At 36.7% G+C, this 25,433-nt stretch overlaps 1 long non-coding RNA gene across 14 annotated transcripts in view; it reads right to left on the minus strand.

Annotated features, from left to right (window-relative positions):
- Positions 1 to 18,325, minus strand: part of LOC105871432 (uncharacterized) — a 175,555-nt gene extending 157,230 nt beyond the window's left edge. For all 14 annotated transcript variants that reach the window (XR_012915978.1, XR_012915980.1, XR_012915982.1 and 11 more), the window contains exons 1-2: positions 17,945 to 18,325; positions 10,790 to 10,939 (exon numbers count right to left, since the gene is read on the minus strand). This is a non-coding gene — a long non-coding RNA (uncharacterized LOC105871432). The remainder of the gene's footprint in view (positions 1 to 10,789; positions 10,940 to 17,944) is intronic.
- Positions 18,326 to 25,433: the final 7,108 nt, after the last annotated feature.

The following is a 25,433-nucleotide window of genomic DNA, read 5'->3' on the forward strand; positions in this document are numbered from 1 at the left end:
AGGAAAAAATTAGTAATGTTTTAAATAAAGAGTCTTTTTATGAAAATTTAGCTCCAGCTCATGAGGTTTGAGTTAGCTATATTCATGGTCATATCAAATTTTTAATTAAAGTCTTGGAACTTTGTTTTCTTTTAGCCCAGTGGTATATAATCTCTAAAGTTATCAGAAACCAGTATTTAAGTGGATTTATCAGTCCTTTCTATGATCTGTACTTGAAGACGCCAACTTTGGACTTAGCCAAAAAGAACCACTTTTTGAGATGAATTGAAGTAAATAATTTAAAAGATGATAAAACTTGACCAGCCATGGTTAGAGATAGTTACAAACCAACTTGGTTATTTTGTGACATACAGCAATTTACATAATAACCATAATTATTACTGATAACACATGCTAAGACATGTCAATATTTTATAATACTAGGATATATATTAATAACATACTTATACAAGTACAGCCCAAAGAAGGTTAAACACCATTTTATATTTGACAATGTTTCCTGGATGGTTTTGACACATCAAATAAATCTAATGTCTGTCTTAGACTTTTAGTGATCCTAATGTATAAAAGGCCAGTTTAAAATCAAAAGGCTGGATTTAGAATTTAAGTTTTGGAAAGGCTGTCAAATATCAAAGGCTTAAAACATTTGTTCATATACAATTCACGAACAACTATTATATTTAACCAAGAGAGAGATAGTTATCAAATAAATCTAAAGGTGATAAAGTTATATGGGTATAAATCTTAACTCTTTTAAAGTTTAGCTTTTTTAGTTAGTCAAAACCTAATAAAGAGGGGAGGAGGATCAAGATGGCGGACGAGAAACACCGCCAGACAGAGTGTCTCTGCAGAAAAGACAGATTCTAGCAGAAATTAGAAAAAAGAAGCAAGAAAGCGAGCATACAGCAGAAGAGGGCCAGAAGGAGGGGTACCTGAGACCCAGGGAGACTCCACGGGAGGAGGCTGCGGAGGAGAACTGGAAGCTGAGACCACCGGAGCAGCCCGGAGACCAGCGGGAAGGGTAGGTGGATAAATCACCTTTCCTTTCCCCTGCATTTGGGACTGCTGGTGGGCTCCCCAGCGGGTGGAGAGACCTGTGGACACCAGCCCAGAGACGGCCGCCGCCAGCTAGCAGTGAGCCTGTAGCGGACACGGCACCAGACTCCCAAATCCCTCGGGGCACCTCCATGTGCACAGACCCGAGCCCCACCGCAGGCGCCATATTGCCTCCTTCTCCCCTCACCGACCCTACCCGCGGCTGCCCAGAGAGACAATACAGCCACCAGCCGGAGGCACCTCCAGGGAACAGGACCTTCCCTTTTGGGACCCACAGCTGACTAAGGGGAACTCAGACTGTGAGCTCCCTACCCGCCCGCCCTCGAGGTGCTGCTGGCACCGTGTTCCCAGGAGAACGGTGCCGACTCAGAGCCTGAGAGACATAGACCCAGCTTGGGCTCCCTGTGGGTGAATTGGGACTGGAAATCCTCTCCCTGGTGGGGATACACTTTGAACTCTGGGACCCAGAGGTCGGACCTGCAGACCAGATCCCCTGCACCGAGGGCTAGCATTGCCCAGGGCACAGAAGGGATATTTGTGAACAGCCTGCTGAGGTGTGTGTGCCTCCAGGGGAAGATCAGCATCCTAGAGGGCAACCCTCCCCCAAAAGGGAGGCCATGGGCCCATCTCCGCAGAGAACCTCCCTGCCGGCATCACAAGGCATCACAATCCGGGGAGGCCTGGTGGAGTGTGGTCTGGCCTGATGGCAGAGGCCCAGGAGTAGCTGCGGAGTTGGGCAGGGTGGAAAGAAGCAAGGCCCCCTCCAGACTGCGGGTCTCAGACAGCCCCACCCCCACAAGCATACTTTCTGGCTGATGGTGACCATTCCAGCCCCACCCTGACAGCTATTCCTGGAAGCAGAGAACAGAACTTTGACCCCTGCTAAGGGCATTGGTGGCGCCTGAGGGCAGGCTTACCCAACCCAGCTCCACCCAGAACAAGAGTTGATAACAGGACACAAAATCAACAGCATAGCCTGTTCCTCCAAGCAAGCGCCACCTACTGACAGGGACGGCATCCTGCACAGCCTTTTCACAGCGCCCACTGACTCATTATACAGGGAGTGGTCGAATCTCACCCACAGACACCACCTAACGGCTCAGAAACTAAACAAGGCGTGTGAATACCCAAACAAAAACCTAAAGGAAAGAAACAACAACGGATCAACATGGGAAGAAATCTGCAAAGGAACCCAGGAAATATGAAGAACCAAACGGAAAACACACCCCCAAAGAGGAGCACCAGCCCCCTAGAAACGGACACCAACCCAAATCAGGCAACCAAACTGACAGAAGAGGAATTTCGTATGTGGATCATAAGAACACTCACCCAGCTGCAACAACAACTCAATAACCAACACAAAGAAACCACAAAAAGCCTCCGGGATATAGAACAAAAGTTCAATAAAGAAATAGACACAATGAAGAAAAGTTTAACCGAACTCCTGGAAATGAAGAATCAATTCAGGGAACTACAAAATACAGTGGAAAGTCTCAGGAACAGGGTAGATCAAACAGAAGAAAGAATCTCAGAGATTGAAGATAACACCCTCCAACTAAATAAAACCATCACAGAGATAGAGCAGAGAAACAAGAGAAAAGAGCAAAGCCTACAAGAGATGTGGGATTATGTGAAGAAACCTAATGTGAGGGTCACAGGGTTACAAGAAGGGGAAGAAGACAACACTCAAGGGTTGGACAAGCTGTTTGAAGATATAATAGAGGAAAATTTCCCAGGCCTTGCTCAAAATCTCGATATACAAGTTCAAGAAGCTCAGAGGACCCCTGGGAGATTCAACACAAACAGGAAGACGTCACGACATGCAGTCATCAGACTGACCAAAGTATCAACTAAAGAGGCCCTTCTAAGAGCTGTAAGACAAAAGAAGCAAGTGACATACAAGGGAAAGCCAATTCGAATAACACCAGATTTCTCTAATGAGACTTTACAAGCAAGGAGAGACTGGGGCCCCATTCTCACTCTTCTGAAACAAAACAATGCCCACCCTAGAATCTTTTTCCCTGCAAAACTAAGCTTCATATATGAAGGAGAAATAAAGACATTCTCAGACAAGCAAAGTCTCAGAGAATTCACTAAGACAAGACCAGCCCCACAAGAAGTACTCAAAACAGTGTTACACACGGAACACCGTAATAAAAACTCACGAATATAAAAACAACCAAAACCCAAAGATTAAAGGCCAGATAATACAATGGCTCAAGAGAGAAATCAAAGCAACAACATCCAACCCAACAGAATGAACAGTAATCTATCTTACCTATCATTTCTCTCAATAAATGTGAATGGCTTAAAGTCTCCACTCAAGAGACATAGGCTGGCTGAATGGATAAGAAAATACAGGCCAAGTATGTGCTGTCTTCAGGAAACACATCTAACCTGCAAGGATGCATATAGACTAAAAGTAAAAGAGTAGAGATCAGTATTCTAGGCAAGTGGAAGCCAAAAGAAGGCTGGCGTGGCAGTTCTAATTTCAGACGATTTAGTTTTTAAACCAACAAAAGTAGTGAAAGACAAAGAGGGTCATTATATAATGGTGAAGGGCACACTTCAACAAGAAGAGATAACAATTTTAAATATATATGCACCCAACTTAGGTGCACCCAGTTTCATAAAGCAAACCTTACTGGATCTAAGCAAATGGATTAATAGCAGCTCCATAATCACTGGAGATTTCAATACCCCACTGACGGCACAAGACAGATCCTCCAAACAGAAAATTAATAAAGAAACAATGGACTTAAACAAAACCTTGGAACAACTGGGTCTGACTGACATCTACAGGACATTCTACCCAAAATCCACTGAATATACGTTCTTCTCATTAGCTCACGGGACATTCTCTAAGACTGACCATATTCTAGGACACAAAGTAAATCTCAAGAAATTTAAAAAAATAGAAATCATACCATGTACCTTCTCAGATCACAGTGGAATAAAAGTCAATCCTAACAGAAACTCACATTTCTACACAAAAACGTGGAAATTAAACAACCTCCTACTAAATGATTACTTCATAAATGAAGAAATCAAGATGGAAATAAAAAAATTCTATACTCCTACAGTGCTGGTGGGACTGCAAACTAGTTCAACCTCTGTGCAAAGCAATATGGAGATACGTTAAAGCGATACAAGTGAATCTACCATTTGATCCAGCAATCCCATGGCTGGGCATCTACCCAAATGATCCAATGACACTCTACAAAAAAGACACCTGCACTCGAATGTTTATAGCAGCACAATTCATAATTCCAAGGCTGTGGAAACAGCCCAAGTGCCCATCAATCCAAGAATGGATTAATAAAATGTGGTATATGTATACCATGGAGTACTATTCAGCTCTAAGAAACAATGGTGATATAGCACATCTTATATTTTCCTGGTTAGAGCTGGAACCCATACTACTAAGTGAAGTATCCCAAGAATGGAAAAACAAGCACCAGATATATTCTCCAGCAAACTGGTATTAACTGAGTAGCACCTAAGTGGACACATAGGTACTACAGTAATAGGGTACTGGGCAGGTGGGAGGGGGGAGGGGGGCGGGTATATACATACATAATGAGTGAGATGTGCACCATCTAGGGGATGGTCATGATGGAGACTCAGACTTTTGGGGGGAGGGGGGGAAATTGGCATTTATTGAAACCTTAAAATCTGTACCCCCATAATATGCCGAAATAAAAAAAAAAACAATATATATTCTTAAAAAACAAAACAAAACAAAAAAACTAATAAAGAGACCACAGGGATTATTTGACAAAGCATAGAATCTTTGTTTCTTTTAGGCCAATTACCAAAATTAATTATAGTACATTATTTTGTAGTACATTATTTTTTATATTAAAAAGGAAACAAACATGTTATAGAATCAAAATGAGTACATCATGTCATTTCATTAAGAGTAAATTAATATTGACAGAAATCTTTGTTTAGCCAAAATTCTTTAATAAATTGTCTTTTATAAACTTTATCCCAACCTGCATGTATCATACACCATCTACAAAACATATCTTAAAACTTTTGGTTTTGTCCTAACATTCCCTTTTCCTAAATAACCAATCATTTTAGGACAAAAATTCCATGCAAGATCTTTTCTTTACATTATTCTTTCTGTTTAACCTTTCTTACCAAAAATATATTTCTATATTCATTGCCCCTTTACATCTTTTTTTTACTCACAAGTGGAATTTGTTTTTTTTTTTCTAAATTTATTTTGATTCAACACTTAAATAATCTCTGAATTAGACAAAGTTATATATATTTTAATAAGAACACATTCTGTTTTATAATTTTTCTTATTGAAAAATCTTATTCTTTGGTACACCTTATATATAGAATTACACGCATTGACAAGAATTCTTATTTTTAGTAACTTTAAATTTTAGTGAAAGCTTAAAAAGTAGGAAGTCATGAATTGTTCATCATATGACACTTGTCATGAAACAAGATTGCAGGTTAATATAAAATTGTAGCCAAACTGATAATTCAAATATATATATTTTTTTAAAACACAAAACTTCTACTCTTTGAGAGACTCAGTTTCTCAAACAAGTATAAGACCTAATAGCCGGGTGCGGTGGCTCACGCCTGTAATCCTAGCACTCTGGGAGGTCGAGGCGGGTAGACTGCTCGAGGTCAGGAGTTCGAAACCAGCCTGAGCAAGAGCGAGACCCCGTCTCTATTATAAATAGAAAGAAATTAATTGGCCAACTAATATATATAGAAAAAATTAGCTGGGCATTGTGGTGCATGCCTGTAGTTCCAGTTACTCGGGAGGCTGAGGCAGCAGGATTGCTTAAGCCCAGGAGTTTGAGGTTGCTGTGAGCTAGGCTGATGCCAGGGCACTCACTCTAGCCTGGGCAACAAAGTGAGACTCTGTCTCAAAAAAAAAAAAAGACCTAATAGACACACTGAAGTACAATTTAATAAGGAGGCTAAATCTGTGTCTTTCTTTCCTTCCCTTTCTTTTTGCAGTTTATTAAAAGGTGAATAAAAAATCTTTTGTTATTCCTATTAATATCATATGACAATCTAGTTTAAAAGAGAAAATCAAATTTCTTTGTATTAGTGTATTAATGATAGTTAATTTTAATAAAATCTTATAAACAAATTCATCTAATTTTAACCAATTTGACTATAAGTTAAGACTTTCATAAACCTTTTATAACATTTAACTTTTATATCCACTTAATTTTTAATGATCATTTACATATTGAATAAGTAGTTTTAAAAACCAATAAATTAAACAAAATAATGGACTTAAACAGAACTCTAGAACAAATGGGCCTGACTGACATTTACAGGACATTCTACCCCAAAACCACCGAATATACATTGTTCTCATCAGCTCATGGGTCATTCTCTAAGATTGACCATATCCTAGGACACAAAGAATGTCTCAAACACTTTAAAACAAATAGAAATTATACCATGTCTCTTTTGAGATCACAATGGAATAGAATGTAGAAATCAACCCTAACAGGAACTCTCATGTCTACACAAAGTCATGGAAAATAAACAACCTTCTACTGAATGATCACTTCATAAATGAGGAAATTAAGATGGAAATCAAAAGATTCTTTGAACTAAATGACAAAGGAGACACAAGTTATCAAAACCTGTGGGACACAGCTAAAGGAGTCCTGAGAGGAAAGTTTATTTCCATTAATGCCTATAAACAAAATTATCTTTTAACAAAACTAATATTTATGTTGTATAACATTTTTATTAAAATAATTTTTGTATAGCATTGTTTCCCTTTCATCTAGAAGTTTTAATTACACGTACTAATCATAATGTCAACTCTTAGAAAAACCTAGTAAGTTAAAGTAACTCTGAACTGTTAGTCACCAATTTTATTAGTATTCCTAAATATAAAGCTATCAAGTTATAAGCTTAAACTTATATTTAAGAACTGATGTTCTAGTATTTTACCTTATAAATAACCCATTTATAAGGGAAATATAATGATATTTTATGATTATTTTTTTTAACTTAACATAATGACTTTAAGATTTTAAATTACATGAAAATTGTATTTGTATTTATTGCATATGTATCTACCTAATTTATCTATATTAGTAGTTTACTTACACCCTAGCTATTAAAAGTTTAAGTTACTTTTTTATTAACTATTTTTATAGCCTGTAAATTGGATATACATAACACAAAACAGGGATCAAAATACAAACTCATAAATCTTACCAAGAAAAAATAAATATTTCAATAAGACTTGTTATTTTAAACAAATATAACATCACTTTGAAATTTTGTAAACATAGTAGTCATTTTAGAATATTTTGTTTAAAGGTATTAGCTAATTAGATCCTTCTAAAGCATCACATCCCCAAACAAAATCTATTGGCATCATAGGGCTTAAAGTGTCTCTGGCCCCCAAAGTTTGGGAGCAAAGGCCACTGTTCTCCTAAAGGCTTGCTGAAAATCTACTGACATTAAAATTAATAGGATTACTAAGAGAAAGACTTAAAACTTATACAGGGATGCCTTTAAAATGAACACAAAGATGCAGGGGAAATTGTCCATTTTTTGTTTAAAGTATGGTCAGCTGTGCAGAAATATGATTGGACAAAAAGGGTACGCGCTAATTCTAACAGGCTTAGTGGCAGAACCAGCAAGGCATTTTATATATAGATTCTCCTTGGCCTCTTGAGTGTGCATTTTTCCTTTCTGGGTGTAGGGCAAAGCCCTTTCTGGCATGAGGTTTTACAGTAAAACAAAGTAAAAACAAAATAGGTAAGATAATTACTTTATGGCCATTTTACATAGAATAATTTTTAGGTTTTATGGCTAGCTTTAGGGAAGAATTGGTACAAGAGGCAGGCAAGGTCAGAAAATTTTGCTTCTGAAGCCTTTAAGTTAGTTTTTTTTTTTTTTGAATCCCATCAACATAAGATCACCTGGCTACAGACTGAGGAAAAAAACAACTTTCAGCACCAATTGTTAGCACCTCAAACAATGATACAAAGTAGTGACATGGTTTTTACATGAGGATCAAGATTAAGCTGTTTTGTAATTCTTAAGCAAGATAAACTTTAAGTAAACTACTGCTTTACTCTCTATTAATTACCTGTACAATATTCACCATCTCTAGTAGACAATTGGGTTTTGTTTCCTTTACATTTAAATCTTACTAAAAAAACAACACTTAATCAATCAGTATTGCCTTTTGCTCCTTAAGGAATTTGGAAAAGCAGTCCTTTTTTTTTTTTGGAGACAGAGTCTCACTTTGTTGCCCAGGCTAGAGTGAGTGCCTAGGCATCAGCCTAGTTCACAGCAACCTCAAACTCCTGGGCTCAAGCAATCCTTCTGCCTCAGCCTCCCAAGTAGCTGGGACTACAGGCATGTGCCACCATACCCGGCTAATTTTTTCTATATATATTAGTTGGCCAATTAATTTCTTTCTATTTATAGTAGAGACGGGGGTCTCGCTCTTGCTCAGGCTGGTTTCGAACTCCTGACCTCGAGCAGTCTACCCGCCTCGACCTCCCAGAGTGCTAGGATTACAGGCGTGAGTCACTGTGCCCAGCCAAGATTAAGCTGTTTTAAAAAACAATCTAAATAGTCTCAAAACAATTTTTTAGTGTATAAACTTGAGCACATTTATAGAGTAAGACTGCTTTGAGATTCTCATGGATTTTAACCATCATTCATTTTTTATCTTAAAATAAATTACTATAGGCCGGGCGCTGTGGCTCACGCCTGTAATCCTAGCTCTTGGGAGGCCAAGGCGGGCGGATTGCTCAAGATCAGGAGTTCGAAACCAGCCTGAGCAAGAGCGAGACCCGTCTCTACTATAAATAGAAAGAAATTAATTGGCCAACTGATATATATATAAAAAATTAGCCGGGCATGGTGGCACATGCCTGTAGTCCCAGCTACCCGGGAGGCTGAGGCAGAAGGATCACTCGAGCCCAGGAGTTTGAGGTTGCTGTGAGCTAGGCTGACGCCACGGCACTCACTCTAGCCTGGGCAACAAAGCGAGACTCTGTCTCAAAAAAAAAAAAAAAATTACTATACAAAAATTAATTTATACATTTTTTTTAGGCAAAAAGTTTGTTACAGTAACATAATGTACACATAACTGGCTAGCTTGCAAAGAGTAAGATAAAAATGGACAAGACCAAGGGAAAACTAAAGCTTTCAATTTAAGTTCTTTAACTACAACTTTTAGGACAACTTTGAATCCCTAACAGTACTGTTAATATTAGATGATAGTGAGTTAGAGTTAGAAACACCTTTGGTGTACCTCTCTACAGGCATTGAATCAGTGGAAGTAAACTACATCTGCAGTTAGGATTAAAAGACCAAAACAAAAATGTTTTCATAAAACCTTTGACGATTAAGTTTGGTTTTTTTGCTCTATTTGGTGTTTATTTATTTTAATTTGCTGACACTTAGGCACATTTGCATTTTTAGCTTAAAGTTAAATACATAGGTATTTTTGTTGATAACTCAGATTTAGAGATTATTATTAGGCCAAGTATTAAATTTACTTTACTTATCAAAAATCACACATTATTTTGTCTTTGGCTGAGTTTATATTTTTATAACCTTTCTATCAAATCTTCACACCTCAACAACGTAAAAATGTCCAGTAAAATCCAGGCAAAAACAAATGTATGCTGACAATTTGAAAGCATTTTTACTATTACTTTACAAATAACACCTTTTTACTTTTTAATAATAAAACAGCTCATTTACCAAAGATTACTAAATTCACGTGAAGCATTTGGGTTTATTTTATGAGCGCTCCCTTATTTTTAAAACAGTCCAGAACCATATAAGCACAAACACTTAATACATGGACAGCCATAAAACATACCCAAACATATACACTCTCTCACACATATACAACACACACACACAAAGTTCTAATAAATTTCACCCGAGAACTCTAGCCATGAGATGGTAAGGCAAACTCACCAGTCTGTAAAAGACAGCTGGATCCAAATTTCTTCTGATGAGACTGGAACTTGTTCACATGGCAAACTTTAGTTGCCCTGATAGGTAACCTAATTAGGCCTGTGGATCAAAGTTTTGGGTAAAGCAGTTTCCATGGCAGTTGGATTTAAAAAAAACCTTTACTCCCTTTCTTTTTCTTCAGTTCAAAATGAGTTTTCAGTGTTCGCATTTTAGCTAGAACTGGCTGCAGGGTCTCCAGGTAGCCTTTCAATTGTAAATACCGTAAACAATGAGTTACCTTAACATCAATAAAAAAAGTTAGCAGGTGTTAGAGTAACCAGGAAAGAAGAGAGAGAGATAGCAGGAGACATTTTAATAGTGGCAGGTTGTCCATTTCAGCTCTGAATTTTCCTTGATGTAATTTTGCCCTTTTGTAAAGGCTTGTGCACAAGAATTAGCCATAACCAGCTGGAGCCCTAGAAAACCTGGCATGCCTTTGAATCTTTTCATTTACAAAAATACTTGCAAGTAGAGGCTCCACAAACCAACTGGGGTGCCCAACAGGAGTCATTCTCTTTGTCTTTCCTCATTTTTAAAAGGATTTCCTACTTTTCTTACAGAAAAGCCAATTGGGATTAATTTTAGGATAAAAAGACAATGGAGAAGACCTTTTAGAATGCACCTCCAAACCTAAATTAGGGTCCCAAACAACAATTCCTAGGAAAAGAACCAACTCAGAATAAACCAAGACCATCAACCAAACACGGGAGGTCTGGAGCTCAGGACTTACCAGTTTCCACCAGAGAAGCTCCGAGTCAGAGGGCCTAAAAGGGCCATGACAGTACCTGGCGCCCAGTTCGCGCTGCTCCTTAGGCGGTCCTGAGACTTCTCCGAGATCGTGCCAACTACGCCAAAATTGTCAACGGAAAAAAGCCAAACTCTGTAAAATAATATTAAAGAGATTTATTCTGAGCCAAATGTGAGGACTAAGACCCAGAGCCACTACCAAGAGGCCTTGGGCAAGTGGACTGGATGTGGCTGGGTTACAGTTTGGCTTTTAAACATTTCAGGAACACAGCGGTTACAGGTAGTCATCAATCAATACATGGCAGGCATACATTGGTTTGGCCCAAAAAGGTAGGACAACTGGAAGGGGGGGTGCTTACAGGTTATAGGTGGGTTTAAAGATTCTTTGGCTTGTAATTGGTTGAAGACATGAAGCTTTGTCTAAAGGCTTGGAATGTTTTAACATAAGGAGTTAAGCCACAGGACATAGATTTGTTGTGTAAATTGAAGACCTGCAGATTTGTCTTGCATATCCTTAGGCCTGTTAATGGGTTACAAAGGAAGTCCCCAAGAAGGGAGGGGGGCATAAGGCATGTCTGACCTCCTTCCACCTGGCAGACAATTAAATTTTAGGATATTCCTTTGGCCAGGAGGGGGTCCATTCAGTCAGCTGGTGGTGGGGTGAGCCTTAAAATTTTACTTTCATATTATCAAGTTGTCTGCTTCTGGGGTGCAAGTCTCAAGAATCCAGGCCTAAACAGAAGAAGAAAATGCTGAAAACTCAAGACTAGGAGGACATCACTAGATACCAATCCAAATGTCCTTCCCTGGCTCATCCTTCTCTCAGGCTTCCAATGAATTCCACATTTTCTGGATAAAGACCTAAGCCATAAGTGTTGAATTGTTGGCATCCAAGGCTAGTCTTAACAGAAGCACCCAGAGGGTTCACATCACTATATATGCCATATAGTGCCCTACAGGGCAGGATATATAATTCCAATCAGAGGATACTCTCCAGTTATGTCTTATTTCATTTACCATTAAAAAACAAGCATTTTCTCAAGTCATTAAATGACCTTTGATTGCTTCCTGTGACTATTGGGTATTTGAGGGGGGATTGGGGAGAGGGTTTGTATTATCACTTATCTCTTAAGAATTAAGCCTAAAAACCATGTTCTCATTAGTAACTAAGACAGAATGTTTGCCAAGGATTCAGAAATAACCATGTACTGATAAAGAGTAAAGCACTGTCACAAAACCTATTAAGACCACTGATAGATAACCTTTTGGATTACGTCCTTCCACTCCTTTCAATGCACAAAAAATGTTATATTTATGTCCATACACAACAATAAATTTATATTAAATTTAATATATAAAATTATAAATATTGAAATTGGATGTTTGTACATTATAGTTTGCATAAGAAATTGTCACTCCTGATTTTGGGGCAATTTGACAATATTATATAAAATTGTTAAGTGTTCATTTTTACTAAATTATGAAAAAATGCTTTTTATTGCCCCATTTTTATTGCCCCATTTATATATTTTACATGTAGTATATATAATATGCTACACATTGTATACACATGTATGTGCACATTTATTTCACTTTAATTACATTTTGACTCATACTGGGTATAGTTTTATACAAAGTCCTCTGTACCACCTTATGTAAATTGCATGCTCCCATATCAACATATATTTTCTCTAGCTGGAAATACTGTATTATATATATATATATATTATACTGTATTCTAGAAAGGAGTTTTTCTTCCAAGGAATCACAAAAGTAACACTTGCTGTTGGCAACCTTTTCACATTTTAAGAATTTAAATTCTTAAAATTTATTAAATTGTACTTAATAAACAAGTAAAATTTATTAAATTTCACAGTTTAAAAAATCATAAAGCCAAAAATAAATATCTCAATCAAAACTAGAACAAATAACTTGTAAAATTCTTTGCCATACGTTCTTATATCTTCCCTTTCCATATATATTTTTAACATAAAGTCCCAGTTACCTTGTACCTGAAATATACAGACGTGCTTTCCTCACATTATAGTTTGAGATCTTTGAAAAGATCATTAACTAGTCCTTATAATATGCAATATTTTTAATCTTGCTTCCCTCTCTATTTTTACATTTCTTATAAAGCATACCTGTTTACAAAATAACCAGACACATTAGCCATGTATAAAGAGGTGCACTGAGGTCACAAATTACATTCAATCAAGCAGACAAGGGTTTTTAAAAAACATGGGTGTCTTGAATCCACCTGTTTTCCGTGATCAATTAGAGATATAAATACATGAAGTCTCAAACAGCCAACAGATCAAGTTTTCACTAATAATTTCTTCTGCACCTGTTTGTTCTGGGTTGTTTCTCAAATTACAAATATATTATCAGCTTCTTGAAAAATCTATCAAGAATACACACCTATCAAGAACAAATGGAAACACTTTATCTCAAATCCCACTTTCCCTGGGAGTCCAATATTAGCAGTTTAATGAATATATTGGTTTAAATATTATAAAAGTGATATACAACTGTTCATAATAACTGATGCTATTTAACTAAATATATTTAGCCTAGGCAGGGCGCAGTGGCTCAGGCCTGTAATCCTAGCACTCTGGGGAGGACAAGGCTGGAAGATCCCTCCAGGTCAGGAGTTTGAAGCAAACCTGAGCAATAGCAAGACCCCATCTCTACTAAAAAATAGAAAGAAATTAGCAGGACAATTAAAAATATATAGAAAAAAAATTAGCCAGGCATGGTGGTGCATGCCTGTAGTCCCAGCTACTCGGGAGGCTGAGGCAGAAGGATTGCTTGACCAACTTGAGCAATTTGAGCAGTTTGAGTTTGCCGTGAGCTAGGGTGACGCCATGGCACTCTAGCCTGGGCAATACAGTGAGACTCTGTCTCAAAAAATAAAGAAAAGAAAAAAAATAGATTTAGCCTACATCTCATCAATATATTCCCCATATTCCTGAGCACAATGCTAATGCACACACAGAGTAAACATTTCCATTTCTTTTCTTCACCTCCATCCTGGTCAAACTATACATGGAGTTTGATGCCCTTGAATTCTTGACTCAACATTGGACAGTGGGCACTTTCTATTAGAATTAACTATACATGTGGAACATGATAGTTTTTTAGGGTTAAATTTCATAGCATTCTTCTACTGTTAATCAAATCATAAGAATAACATATGTCTGGAAAAGAATCAGTAAATGGAGCAAATACATAGCAGTAAGGTAATGATAATCTTGAGAAGTTTAATAGATAGTTCACTGATGTTCGATCTCTTGCATTCTGCTCTTTTATATTTATTATTTAATTGTGTATGTGTGGGCATATGTCACAGGTTGTCAGGATTTATTGGTATGAATTTTTACTTACATTATACATGTAAAATATCCTTATAACTTGAGTTGCTTCTCTCTATCATATTTTTTTCAGGTCCTAAACCACATAAGTTTTGTCAAGTCATTAAGATTCAGAAAGCTGGATTTTCTGTTAAGGAGAATTTGGAAATAGCATTCTGTTACCATATCTTGTGAATGGTCCTGGTGCCATGCTTGAATTCCTGGGACTTAGTAAGGTGCTATTGCTTTGTGCTTCCATCCACTCCCTGGCTAGATGCAATCTCTTAATGAAAATCAAAATATGTGTGAATACAACATACTAGAGCATGAGAAATTCCAGGGCTAGGGCTACCTCTTTGTCACCCAAAGTTCTAACTCCAGACATGGTGCACTGTCTTCATACATCTGGTTTCCCTAGTCTAGCATATAGTCAAGTGAAACTACTTCTGCAGAGCAGGCAGTTTAACTCATCTGATAAAAGGTTTCTCTCTGTCACCTGCTTAGCTGAAGTAGCCTGAAGAGGTAATAGGTCATCGTATAGCTTCATAGGTTACTTGAAACCATTGAGACATGCTTTCTCCAGTGTCTCCAAAACCTTCCTGGCTGATCTCAACCAATAACATCCTCAAGGACAGCTAGACCCAGGCAAGCATACCAGAAGAGCCAATTTCCCCAGAAACCCCATGGTCCTTATAATATTTGCTAGACACTTACTGGCAGATGTTATAACTCCACCTGGGTAAGCAGAGTTCAGGTGGTGATTGCATATTACACAAGTGCACTAGAATAACATTCCTTTCTCTTCTGTAAGTGGTTAGCCACTGACAATCACGTGCAGTCAATCCTATGAAATTTGGGGCTTTTCTTGTTATGCTAAGGGCAAGTATTCTGGGGGTCCTAATGTGCTCAACTTCCCAAAGGAGGATATCTTGTCAGGCCTATAAGGAGTCTTCATCAGGAAAAAGGCTAAGAAGCAAGCATAGGGAACAATACTTGCTAAATGAACAGTTAGGTCCCACGCCTTAAGGGCCTCATCTTCCTTTGAGGAAGGCTAATAGCTAAAGAACCCATTTCTCTCTCCTAATGAGAGCTAACAGGTCCCTCTTCATGGGTAGACCTTCACAGTGGGCCTTAGAAAAAAAGCTGAAAAGTTATTGTAAATGTTACCTCCTTGGTTTGGAAAATACATTCAGGCCTTCTGGTTGTGTATATCTGCACTGCTATTGATGTTCTGGAACTTATTGGCTTGGCACAGTGACACACACTCTTCCTCTTTTGGGTGTCCCTGAGAACTACAGAAAGCACACCAGATGTCACTTGAAATTAGATTTTTCTCCTGCACCTTAATGCTGCGGACCCCTTGTACGAGCCCAGTGCCTCATTGTTTAAGGGGCAGGACCAGGATACAAATGTCCAGAAGTCCCCCCAAATAGGATTTGAGTGATTTGTTCTAGCCCCACCCTCACTGGGTGGATATCTGAGCCCACTCAGTCCTGGCCACCCCACTCACCAGCTTCTTCCCCAGGATTCTGCCTTTGTCCAGAGCTCCTGGAAGCCTTCAGATTTGAAGTGAAGGAGGCCTGCTCAGGGCTAAGATCCACTTATCATCAGAAAAGGCCTAACCATTCCCAACTGCTAAAACTTGGGGAAATTCTCGCCAACAACTGAGATTTGTCAAACTACTTCCTCTTGATGGCAGTATTGCTCTAGAAAAACTGATTAGCCCTGCTACCCTCCCCCTAACCCCAATTCCTTCTACTCCCGCCACCCATTCAATCTGAGACAAAGGAGCCAGGAAAAAAAGCTGTCTGCCCTGTTTGGGAGAATCCACTCATTCTGATACACTTTTGCTCCTGGGTTTTCTCTGAACTCAAACTGAGGCCTGTATCACCCAGCTTCATCAGCCATGATTTGTTTGCAAGAATTCCATTTCTACCAAGGCTTTTTAGGTCTGCTCTTCTTCATTTAGCCTTGATCTCCAACATTTTCCCAAGTTATTTGCTTCAGTGGGCAATTCTTAAGGATCTAGGACCAAGAAACTGAAGAAAATAATAGAAATAAGGGCCCACAGAAGAGCAAATCTAGGCACCAGGCCATGTTGACTTGCCTCACTGCTAGGTTCCCTGGAAGTCCTCCATTTTCTGACCTGGGCTTTGTGTGTTGAGTTAGGGGCAGCCATGGCTGGAACCCTAATAGCAGAATCCAGATGACTCTCATGTCTGAATTTCATACAATGTCCCTCCTGGGGTAACACATATACTGAAACTTATAAAATTCCAATCAAAAGGGACATGATTTTATCTCATGGTTTCGTTATTTAACATTGGAACATAAGTATATTCCCATGCAGGTCATTTTATGACTTTTAATGGCTTCCTATGACTTTATTATGTATGTGTGCCAGTGCTTAAGTCTCGGGGATCAGTCTTATAGTATTTTCTCCTAAATAATTAAGACATGGTGCTCACAAAGAATTCAGAAAGTAACCATGTACTAACCAGCATTAAAAGGGTTGTCATAAAATCTTGTATTAAGAACTCATAACTTTCTGTATATTTACTCCCATTCTTTCAATACACACACATATAGTTCTGGTATGGTAATACACTACAATAAACTTACATTTAAGTTGGATTTATACATGCAGCATGTATTAGATCCAAAATTCTCATTTCTGATTCCTGTGTAATTGAAATTATTATGAAGTATTTGCAAGAACTGGATTTTAGACAATAAGACATTTACATAGAGCTCCTTGATTGGTCCATTCATCAAAGAACATTAGATTCTCAATTTTTTTAACAATTTATACACAGGACATAATACCTATAATGCCACCACTCAGGTATCTTAATTGTGATACCTGCCTTACCTAATCATTACTATGCTGAGATATATATACTCTAAAACTAACATTGGAACAGGCATTACATGCTTATTTCTTAGAGCATTTTTATTTTTTTATACTTCTCAAAATTCATACCAAAGTTTTATTTTAAAATTTTCTTTAAAAATTGTAAAGAAAGAAAACAGGATTCAATACATGAATGGTGAAATTGGTATCTCTCAAATTCAGTCACCTCAATGACTTTGAGGCAGATACATTCACACCCTTCACATGCAGCTTTCATTAACATCTCCTTATATAAATATAAATACAGATATAAATATGTCCACTGAGAATTTCAAGTTGAAACAAATACTAACAATAACACTGACCATCATTGTAAATATGTAACTTCTAAAAATGTTTACACATATATAAACGGATCTAATACATATATAACATATGTTTGCATCTCCTTAAGTATAATTGGATGCATAGTGAGAGTAGTTTTGCACAAAGCCTTCGACACATTATACCATGTGCATACTTTAATATCAATGCATATTTTTGAGTGTGTGGAAATTTTTTTGTATTTTGCCCTAGAAGACCGTTCTATTTTAAGAAATTGCAAAAGTTATACCCGCTGCTGGCAAAGCATTTAGATTTTAACAAATTATAAAGTCGAAAATAAATGGTACCTTAATCACAGTAAGAAGAAATACCACTTAAAAATATCCTTGCCATGCATTATTATATCTTCACTTTGCACACGTAATATACAATTTTTAAAAATAATGTTCAAATTCCCTGTACTTTGAGTGTTAAAACAAGTTTTCCGCATTTGTAGTTTCAAAGCTTTTTAAACGTTATTAAATATTCTTTGGAATACTGATAGGTTTTTAAATTTTGCCACCTGTTTTTGCATTTCTAGAAACAATCATGCTTCTTTACAATGTACCTGCTACAACAGCGATGTATGAAGAGGTGAAGCGAGGTCGCAGGTAATGCCATCTCCAGCAGATAAGGACTTGTAAAATGTGGGTTCATCTTCAATCCTCTTCATTTATGGTTCTCATCTGTTTGTGTGCTGTCTGCTCTCCTAGAGGAGTGCTAACCTTCTTGGTCTGGCTAGGAGGTTCCACTTCTCTTCAAGGCCCTCTCAGCTCCAAGTAATTTGGATGCACCAGAGATCTCCAGCAAGCACGTGGAGTTGTGCTATAAGCCACCTGGTATTGTCCTGTCCTCTGCACTGGCTCTGCTAACCAAAAAGTTCCCAGGCCCCAGAGCTTGGGGGTACCACGTGTCAGCCTTTCTCAGGCTCCGATGGGCAGGGAGAGGGACAAATACCAACAGGCCCAGTACTTTGTTGGTTGGTGGCTTTGTCTAGTCCCGCCCACACTGGGAGGATAGGAAGACTCCACCCCACTACTTCCTCTGCTTGGACTTCCTGCTACGTGCAGATTTAGTCTTACCTCCCCTTACCGCCCAACTTCCACACCTGGACCCCGCCTTTGTCCAGAACTTCAGGTTGGCCTCATGAGGTGGAACTGAATATCCAGCTCTGGACCCGAGCCAGCTGAGCCTTCCGACTGAGTGGACCTTTCCAAATGAAGTCGTCTCAGGGAGGAAGACTTGGGGCTTTTTCCAGCGGTTTCCTCACGATGGCAGTGTTGCTCCTGGAATTATTGCTCCTAACTCAGCCCACCAAGCCCTCTTCTCCCGCCCTCCTGATGTTAAAAAAAAAAAAAAAAAAAGTGACCCAGAGACAAAGGCGCCAGGAAATATGGCTGACTTGCTTCCTCCCCAGTTTGAAGAAACCTTCTCACGCTATTGTGATTTTGCTTTTGGTTTTCATCTGAAATCTAGGGGTCTTTTCAATTCAAGAACTCAATTTGCATTTACCTAGTCTTTGCAGTTTTGCTTTTTGTTCACTCAGCATTTGATCTCCAGCATTTTCTCATGGTACTAAATTGTCTTAAGAGTATCCAGGGGCAAACCTGAGGAATCCAGGCCTAGTCAGAAAAGAAAATTGTTGCACCAAGGGCTGGGGAAAGAGTAAGCCTAGGCACCGGTATATGTTGTTCATGACATGGCTCACTTGCCAGGTTCCCCAGGAGTCCCCCCACATTTTCTGGCCTGGGTACTGAGCCTCTGTGTTGAGGGAGAAGCAGCCATTTGTCGGGAAACCTAAGATAAGTGCCTAGATAGTTCTCAAGACTATGCTCTATACAATGCCCATTTGGAGTGATACACATACTCAAATACGTATAAATTCCAGTCACAGGACACTGATAGAATCTCATGGTTTCACTCATTTAAGATTGGAACACAGGCATGTTCCCATGTTATTATATGACTGTCGATGGCTTCCTATGACTTTACTGGGTATGTGCATGTCATTTAGAGATCAGTCTTATAGCATTTTCTCATAAGCAATTAAGTAGTTAAGACATGGTACTTGCAAAGAATTCAGAAAATAATCATGTGCTGATCAAGAGTAAAGCATAAACACTCTTGAGTAGCACTGATAAACATTTGGATTCTGTTTCAACATGCACATACAAACTCAATTTTAATATACTCATGCACTCATCTCAATACATACACTCAAACATCTATATTTAGCATCATATACAACAATAAGTTTACATTAATATAAGATTTATTAGTATATTGTGGTTTGCATCATACTTTCATTTCTATTTTCTGGGCAGTTTGTCATTATCATGAAAAACTTGCAAGATGTAAATATTTAGTAAATGAAACATTGACAAAGAGCTTTTTAGTTGCTACATTCACTAAAAATATTAGGATCTCATTGAAGAAATATTCAGTTCATAAAATACTTAACAACTGGAAATTTAATGCCTATGATGCCTTCTTTCAGGTATCATGATATGAAGACCTATGTTTCCAATTTTTATTATGTTAACATGTAGCTATACTCTAAAATAAATGTATCACAACTATATACACAGCTCAGAAAATATAGGGTTTTCCCTCTTCTCAAAATTTTAACCTACATTTTTTCTAAAATTTAATCTTATATGATTATTAAAAAATAGAACAACAGATCACATTACTATTTAAAGTTTGTGTCTATATCTCTGTAACACTGTGATCCAGATGTGTATTCTATCAAAGCTTCAAGGTGAATGCATTCACATTTTTTATATTCATCTATAATCTTTCCTTAATGTTTCCCTCTATATTTATTTACTTCCTAAAATTAGGTTTTGCAAATTTTTCATGATAATTACAAACTGCCAAGAGAACAGAAGTGAAAATATGATACCAACCATGATATATGAACAAATCCCATGCTAATGTAAACTTGTGTATATGAAGCTAAATATCAAAGTTTAATACACACATATATACATATACATACAAACTCACACACATGCATATGTGGACAAAGAGGTTAAAGTTTAATTGCATTGTTACTGAAATAATAATGATTAAAAATATATGCTTTTTGACATGAGTAAAAATATGCATAGATATATAGTCATGTGTCACTTAAGAACAAGGATGCTTTCTGAGAAATGCATTGTTGGGTGATTTTGTCATTGTGTAAACATGATAAAGTGTACTTACACAAACCTAGATGGTATAACCTACTACACACCTATGCTGTATAGTATAGTTCATTGCTCGTAGGCTACAAACCTGTACAGCATATTACCACACTGAATACTGTGGGCAATTGTAACACAAAAAGTATTTGTGTATGTAACCATATATACACATAGAAAAGGTACAGTAAAAATATGGTATTATAATCTTATGAGACCACTGTCATATATACAGTCCGTCATTGACCTGAACATTGTTATGAGGTTCATGACTGTATGCTAATGTCTATGTTTGTTTCTCTTTAAACATAATTGAAGGAATACCAAAGCTATTCAAAATCTTCATCATTATTTTATACAATTTTCCATGTTCTCACATACATATTTGTATTTGGAGAACTTGACATATTTTTATTCTACTCTGGGAAGACCTAATTATCCAAGAGATTTTAAAAAGCAATACCTGCTGCAGGTAAAGTGTTAAGATTTTTTTTTTTAATTTTTTTTTTATTTTGGCATATTATGGGGGTACAGACTTTAAGGTTTCAATAAATGCCCATTTCCCCCCTCCCCCCAAAAGTCTGAGTCTCCATCATGACCATCCCCCAGAAGTGTTAAGATTTTGAGTACTCATAAGGCCAAAAGTAAATGGTGGGTCCATCCCAACAAGAATAAAGACTTTTAAAAATGTCATTCCATCTCTTACTTATACACACATAATAATGTTAAAATTGTTTTCAAATTCCTTTGTGCCTTCAGTGTTAAAATATGTTTTCTGTGCATATTGTAGCTAGAGAACTTTTCACCCTTCATTAAATATTCTTTGAAATACTATTTTTTAAAGCGTACCCTCCTACTTTTGGAACTTCCCCACGTTAGACATGCTTCTTAACAATATGTCCAGGTACAACATCCATTTCTAAAGAAGTACAGCAAAATCACAGGTAACACCACCTTAAATAGACAACGCCTTGCAAAAGATGGTTGTATCTTCAACCACATTTCAGAGATAGATGTTGCATATGTTCAAAGATATAGATTCCTCTCTCATGTGGTCAACACAGGAACTTTTCGCCAATAATTTCTTCTGCACATATTTGTTCTGGGTTTGTTATTGAATTACAAATGTAATAAGCATTATTAAAAATATTGTAGAATACACAAATCTATGAAAGACATATGGAATCACTTCATCCCAAATCAACCTATCCCAAGGGAAACACTATTGGCAACTTAACCAGTACATGTGTTCAAATGCTTTAAACAAGATGTTCAACCACTTACGAGGACTGATCTTATTTAACTAAATAAGTAAATATAGCCTGAATATCAATAAACTCCCCTATTTGTTCACAAGGTGCTTGAAGCACACGTACCTTCACCCACAGACAAACACATTTTTATTTATTTTCTTCATTTACATCCTGGTTAAAATGTAGGTGGAGTTCTGTGTCATGGTTTCTTCACTCAGCATTGGATGATGGACACTTTCCAATAGCATAACTATTTATGATAGTACTTTATTTTTAAATCTCATATAATTCCTTTCTTTCTGATCAATTCTTAAGGATAATATATGCATCTGGCAAAGAAAAGATAAACTGAGTAATTCTAAAATGAGAAAGAGAGGATACTCTTGGATCATATCAAGTCAATTGATATTTCTATTTATTGCATTCTGCCCTTTCTTCTGTATTCATTGCATTTGTGCATGTGTGTATGCCCATGCACGTGTGTGTGTGTGTGTTTGTGCTTGTGTGCAGGGGGTTTTGGTATGAATTTCAACTGACATGGTCTTACATGGAATTTTCTTGTCATTTAAATTTGCCTTTTTTCATGCTTTTCTCAGGTCTTTTATAGCAAGGCCACTTCAAATGTCATTAAATATGCCTAAGAAGACTGGATTTTATTTTAAGTAATTATTTGCTAAAAGCTTTTGTTTCCAAGACTATTAAAAGCAGGACATTTAAGCATTCCAGCATGTATATAAAAAGTGTGTCTATTTTTATAGAAAAATAGAATCTAAAAATAAATGATGTTTAATAGCTTGTACTTTATGAAATGTACATTGGGACCATTTTTCTTGTTTTCTGTGAATTTCAAGAGCAACCCTTGCTTGTTATCAACATTTCATTCCTTAAGACGGGCGTAGTTAAAATATGTAGGTTCTATCTTGTATTCTAAGGTAAACCATACTAGTGTTTCCTTAGAAGCCTTCTAGAAACTTTCCTTAATATATACTCATTCTTTAGAACCTGTTTGTTTGTATGGCTCTGTGTAATCACAGAAAAGAAAACAGTCTTTCTTAGGAATAATCTTCATGACCTTAGGTAAGTACTGATTTCTTAAGCACACCAAAAGCACAGCCAATCTAAAAAAACTAGATGAACTAGACGTCATTAAAAAAAATTGTGTTGCCAATGATACCATCAAGAAAGAGAAAATACAACCCCCAAATAGGAGAAAATATTTGCAAATCATGCATCTGGTAAGGGACTTGTGTACAGAATATAAAAAGCTCTTATAACTCAATAATAAAATGATAACTCAATTAGAAATGGGCAAATGATCAGAATAGATATTTCTCCAAAGAAGTTATAAATATGGCCAATAGGCACAGGGAAAAGTTCTCAACATCATTAGCCATTAGGGAAATGCAAATCAAAACCACAATGAGGTAACACTATACTCCCACTAGATCATCTATACTTTAAAAAGACAGATAATAACAATTGTTGCAAAGGATATGGATAAATCAGAAATTTCATGCATGGCTGGTGAGAAAATCATATGATACAGTCACTTTAGAAAACAGTTGGGCAGTTCTTCAAAAGTTTAAAGATTCCATCACCATATGGGTCCAGCAATTCCACTCCTAGCTATCTACCGAGAAGAAATGAAAACATATGCCCACACAAAAACTTGTACACAAATATTAATAGCAACATTGGGCATAATAACCAAAAAGTAGAAACAATCTAAATGTCCAGCAACTGATGAATATATAAATAAAGTGTGGTATATCCATACAATGGATTACTATTCAACAATATAAAGGAATGAATTATTGATATGTTTGACAACATGGAAAATCCTGAAAAACATTATACTAAGTAAAAGAAGCCAGACACAAAAGGTCATACACTGTATAATTTTATTTAAATAAAATTTACATAATAGGTGAATCCATAGAGACAAAAAGTAGACTAGTGTTTGCCAGGGGCTGAAGGAAGCTGAGAATGGGAACTGACTACTAGTAGGTATAAGGTTTTGGGGGAATGATGAAAATATTCTAAAATTAATCATGGTAATGAATGCATAATTCTGTGAATATACTGAAAGTCAGCAAATTGTACACTTTAAGTGGGTGGATTTTGTAGTGTGCAAATTCTATCTCAATAAAGCTGTTTTTAAAATTTTTAATAATTAACAAGTTAATTTACTTTCATAAAATTAATGAGAAAAATCATATAGTCATTTCAAATTGTATAGAAAAAGCATTTGACAAAATTAAGCATCAATCATGATTTTTAAAAACTTTCAGCAAACTGGAAATAGAAGAAGACATCCTCACTATGATAAAGGTCATACACAAATATGTACAATTAATATCATACTTAACAGTGAAAAACTCAAAACTTCTTAAAATCTAGAGTAAGTCAAGGAATTTGTCTGTCACCTTTTCTATTTAACATGGTAATAGATGATCTAGGAAGTATAATAAGGCAAAAAAAGAGAAAAGATTAAAGTTTGGAAAGAAAAAATTAAAAGTGTTTTTGCATGTGATTTGTTTGCATAGAACATCTTAACAATTCTACAAAAACACTTCTAAAGCTGACAATTTAAAATCCATATCTCATAGACAGGTTATGATTGGCTCTTGCTTTTGTATCCATTCAGAAAAAAACTGTCTTTTATTTAGAGCGTTTAATCTGTTAACAGATCATGTATTTATTGATATGTCTGGATTTGGGGCTGCCATTTTATCATTTATATTATGTTTGTCTCCATTGTTTTTTGTACTTCTGTTTCCCTTTTTCCTCTTTTCAAGTATTTGAGCATTTTAGTTTTTAGAATCCCATTATACTTTATCTGTTCATTTTTTGGCTCTATCTTTTTGTGTTATTTTTTAGTACATACTTTAGAGATTAAAATATGTATTCTTAACTTTTCACAATCTACTTAGAGTTACTTTACTGCCCTATGCAGAACAGAAAATCCTTTCAACAGTGTACGTCCATTCAACATTTCCGTGTCTTTTATGCTGTTATTGTCATATGTAAAACATGTACATACATTGTAAACACTACAAAATCATGTTATAAATTTTGCTTTAAGCATTCAAATGTATTTTAAAGGGGTTAAGTGAAAATACAGTTTTCTTGCAGTTACCCAGATATTCAAAAATTCTGACGTTCTTTATTGGCTCCGAAAGATCTGTATTTTTTTCTGGTGTCATTTTTTTCAACCTGAAGAATGTCCTATAGCATTTATTTTAGTGCATGCCTGCTGGTGACAAAAAATCTCAGTTTTTTGTTGTCTGAAAAAATTTATTTCACCTCCATCTGTGAAGAATATTTTCAACGAATAGGGAAGTTTGGGTTGATTTTTTTTCCTATCAGCACTTTGGAGAAGACGGACGTTACAGTTTCTTCTAGCCTCCATAGTCACAGATGAGAAAGCCATAGCTTTTTAAATAAAACATGTAATATATGACAGATATTTCAAGTCCATGGGGGAAATGACTGCCTTTTCAATAAGTAATCTTGGGATTACTTTGTATCCATGTGAGCAAATGAAACATTTTATCCTCCCTCACACTGTACACAAAAATCAATTCCATAGTTCCTTTTCAGGTAGTCAGGGTAG

The sequence above is a fragment of the Microcebus murinus genome, chromosome X (genome assembly GCF_040939455.1).
Source record: "Microcebus murinus isolate Inina chromosome X, M.murinus_Inina_mat1.0, whole genome shotgun sequence".
Taxonomy (NCBI): domain Eukaryota; kingdom Metazoa; phylum Chordata; class Mammalia; order Primates; family Cheirogaleidae; genus Microcebus; species Microcebus murinus.